The sequence below is a fragment of the Hyposmocoma kahamanoa genome, unplaced genomic scaffold, assembly GCF_003589595.1.
Source record: "Hyposmocoma kahamanoa isolate Upper Pololo Valley unplaced genomic scaffold, ASM358959v1 114, whole genome shotgun sequence".
Lineage (NCBI taxonomy): Eukaryota > Metazoa > Arthropoda > Insecta > Lepidoptera > Cosmopterigidae > Hyposmocoma > Hyposmocoma kahamanoa.
In genome coordinates, this window is record NW_020653383.1 from 2,407,570 (window position 1) to 2,412,186 (window position 4,617).

Genomic DNA, 4,617 nt, shown 5'->3' on the forward strand with positions numbered 1-4,617 from the left:
AACGCCTGGAAAACGTGTGAAGTCCCCAACCCGCATTGGGCCACAGTCGTGCCCAGCAGTGGAACGTATAAAAGGGTTGATAATGATGATTAGCTTAGTTTGTTATATTGCAATTCGTCTGGCATGCAATGAAATTTCAATGTAGCTATATTGTGATTGTAATGAAAGTTTCTTAATAATGTTAAGCTCTGACGTGTTAACTTTATTAAAATATAATTTAAGTACCTAATTGGTATAGCGTCTGGCGCGGTATGCTAGAAGACGTCTTTTTTCTGAGTATTCGATCTTTCTATTAATAATTACAACAAACTAGGGGAGTAATTTCACATAAAATAATTTAATATCAATTCAATAAAAATTTAGAATTTAAGTTATTGAAAATGACTTTACCGTGAAAGGAGATGCCTCCTTTTGATCGACTGACACTTTTGTCTAAGCAGGTCCGCGGATATTCCGGGAATAGTGCAAATCCGCGTATGTAGTATTAGTCAAAACCGCATATCTGCACCAAACCAAATTTTACAGGAGAAGGATTTAACGTTATTACTTTGTTATTTCAATGGCTACAACTTTCATTTTTGCACAGTAAGCGTTAATGTATGTTGTCTACGGACTGATAACAATGGACTCCCGTAAATCACGCTAATTTGGTTGCCACGACACTTATGTGGCGTATTTGATTTGGCGACTAAATTACCGAAATGGAGACTCATAACCAAATGCTACTTACGCGTAATTGCACTATCCCTGACGATATGGCATTTTGCATGAATTTGCTTCAAATCCACCATACCAAGAATATACGCGTACCGAGGGAGCGTTCGGGGAATCTTGATGATCTGTCAAGATTCTGGCACGCAAGCCCAGCCACATTTTTTACAGTTTATTGGTTCACTTACAGTTGTTACAATGTAATAAACTATAAATTAAATTTGGTGAAGTTCTTATCTAAATTGCACAACTACTTATGAGTGAACACAGCTTGCAAAAACAACGTAAAATTCAAAGTATATAGAATTAAAAAACAGCAACTTTGATTAAAAAAGAAAAAAGTAATATAAACAAAAACAATAAATACAAGTGAACAAGGGTCTCGAACAGCATCAAACTAGATGGCGGGAAAAAAATTAAGGTTTAATATAATACTAATGCAGTTTGTACCAATGCAAAAAAAAAAATTTGTGCAGCGACTGCCAAAATATATCGCAAACGTGACTGTGCTTATTATATAGTTGCAGAGCCTTGGGATACACGAATTAAAGCCCAGAACGGTTTTACGGAATGCTGACACTAAAGGAGCAATAGCAAACCTAGGGTATCTGGAGGGAATTTTGAAGTTAAATTTAGGTAACAGTTGTGGACAGTCTATGTACGAACGCAAAACCTTATAAAGAAATATTAAGTCCAATAATTCCCTTCTCACTGCAAGCGATAAGATTTTAAAATGCACAAGTCTATCAGAATACGACTGCAACTTTCTGTCTAACCCCACTGAGTACGCTAAGTGCCAGAGAAATCTCTTTGTTTTCGCTCAAGCCTCAACCGGGTGATTCGATTAATGAGGGCGCCAAACCAGGCTAGAATATTCCATTATACTGCGAACTAGGCTATTATATAGAAGTATTTTTGTAGCAGGAGAGCGGAATACCTTTCCGTTCCTTATGACAAAACAAAACAAAACAACAAAACAAAACAAAAACAAAACACAGGACTTTGGAAAACCTTTTGACGATATTTTCTATATGAGATATGAACGTCAATTTGGTGTCAAGCAGCACACCCAGATCTCTGATACTATCCACCTCCCGCAACAAAAGTCCGTCAATTTTATAATTAGAATAAATATTATTTACTTTTCTTGAAAATGTTATGTGTGAGCATTTATTAATATTAAGACTCACCTGATTAGGAGAGCACCATTCCTGCAGTCTATAGACATCAGCTTGCAACAGAGATAAATCCATAGGAGATTCAATGACTCTTGCGAATTTCAAATCATCTGCATATAAGTATGGTATTGAAAAATGAAAGCACTCGCAAATATCGTTTATGAAAATATTAAAGAGAAGTGGCCCCAAATGTGACCCTTGAGGAACGCCGGAAGCTACACTAAAGACATTAGACTTGTATCCATTAACAACCACATAAAATGAACGATCCTTTAAATACGGGCGTAACCATTGAAACACTGTTCCACCAAAACCGTTGATGGAAAGCTTTTCCACATCGCCATTCTATCTAGATTTATTTCTGTGGATTTGCCAATTGGCGAAGGTACTCGCCGATCATTGTCCAGGATGCGCCAGGCGTACAGAAACGGCATGATGCGTAGACCGGGGAGGCTTCTTTCGTGCACTCCAATTCAATTTCAAAAAATACATACAATTTTCAGAATTACAAATGAAATCACAATGTAGGCCAACGCCTCGCTTCCGGGGGATTTATTTTTCGTTGCCAACGAGCAGTGGTATCTGCCAGCTATTTTTTTATCGCAGACGAAACCAATTTAATCAACTTTAGATTAGTTCGATTCAGAAGTTTTTAATTCTTTAGATAAGTTTTTGATTTGAAAACTTACTCTGCGTTTAACCTACCTTGCAAGACTAGTGTAGCTAACGGAATAAGTAATTTCTTCTTGACACAAGTATAATATTCTGAAACTTTAATATTACTTGTGTTTAGTTTTTAAACATTAGATACTCCAGTTTAGTAAGTAAAGGAACCTGGTCAAATTTAAAAAATCGACCCATCGCAAAGCCGTCACTTCTCAAATTCGACGCTTCAGCGAACAGGCAAATGCCGACTATATTATGGACACACCATCAAACTGAATTTTTAACTTACCCAAGAGTTAATAGGGGATGATATGGTTCGTGTTTGCGATCCCTATTATAGTATATATATATATACATATACATATATACAAGCGGAAAGTCTGTTGATTTAACACTGAACAAATATCGCTTGAAAATAAATCGATCCTGAGAAGATTGTGTAACCATCGCCTTGGTTGAACGTAGAGCGCGTATAGTGTTTTGTAAATTTTTCCTTTTCTTGCGCGTTCAAATTAGACGCTTATACAAACGCTGCAATAGCACCACTGTAACCCTGCTGCCGCGCGACTACTAGGGCTGCTACTAAGCGAACTGAATGCGCGAAGGCCGTATAATACCACTCCATGCAGACGAATCCGACTGCATGCAGTCGACATTAACTGCATGTAGTTGTAGACGCGCGCTAAGCTCAGGAGCTTAGTCTAATACACAGGCCACATCGCGAACGATGCTCCGCTAACTTAGCTTATCTCATAGCCGGGGGCATCTTTTCATACTTCAGTTCACACCACGAACTAAGCTAACCGAGTTAACTGAATGAACCCAAGGATCCCGCTTGCTATGTAAAATATATCGCCCATCTGCCGTCCTTCACTCAAACACGCATCCATAGCCACTACTTACTACGTCTTAGCTTAGCATTGCATGCTACTACGTGAGCTAAGCTAGCTTAGTTAGCTTAACTGGCATAACTGGTTGCGTGCAGCTACTTGAGCTAAGCTAATTTGGTTAGCTTCGCACGCAGTGTGGTCTGCGCTTAATAGTTGAGGTGAGGATTGAAGCACAGACGCTTCTTCTGTTACTATCGTTACACCGCCGGAGTAATCGAAGCCAAAAACGAAAGACTTTCCGCCGTGGTTGCCGTCTGTTCACTCTGTATCCGTTCCACCTAAGGACCTTCTGAACGTGGGATATCTCATTCTCCAAGAACTCAGGGACACAAAGGTCATCTGTTTATCAAAGATCTTATAACAGACTGTAGGTGAAGGTGACGGCTTCCTGTAAATTTTGTGCGTCAAGGATCCGTCACTTCGACCTATCACTTTTACGTCCAGAAAAGGCAAGCTCCGTTCCGACTCCAATTCATACATGAATTTAATTTTTGGATGAATGGAGATGGACCGTAGACGTTGCAATATGTCCGAAACGTCGAGGTAATTAAAATATGTTTTATACGTGATTAAGTCCCGAATTTGTACTAGTGCAGACTAGTTGGTACTAATCTGCACTAGTGCACATATGAGTATTTGTACAAAAAATATATGAAAAAAAAACAAAAGCATCATGGTATGCAATAAAATAAATATTATAAACGAAAAAAACTATTCATAAATGTGCGCTCATGTATCTTGATAATTTTACAAAACTGTAATAAGCAGTTACTTATTTTCATTGTGACACATACACTCAGATGTAGGGCCGAAGTGAGCAAAAGATCCGCCCTGAATATATGAAGAACTTACACAAATCTACTTTAAAGGTGCAAACTATACATTTTTACGAAGGTATTCACGGAACACCCCTTAACAAATGTGTTCTAGGCATTCAGCATAAAAAATTGGCTCTAAACCCTGATGAGCAGGCAGTCTACGTTTAAAAAAAAAACAATAATTTTTTTACAGGAATCTCATTAAAAGTTTGACTCGTTTTGTTTATTAAATACTTTTATTTAAACAAAGATAACTACAGTCAGAAACAACAAGCATTTGACTTTTAATCACGAGAATTTTATTACCATTACATGGCAAAGTTCTAAGGGGCATTACTACTGCTATGGACAGGC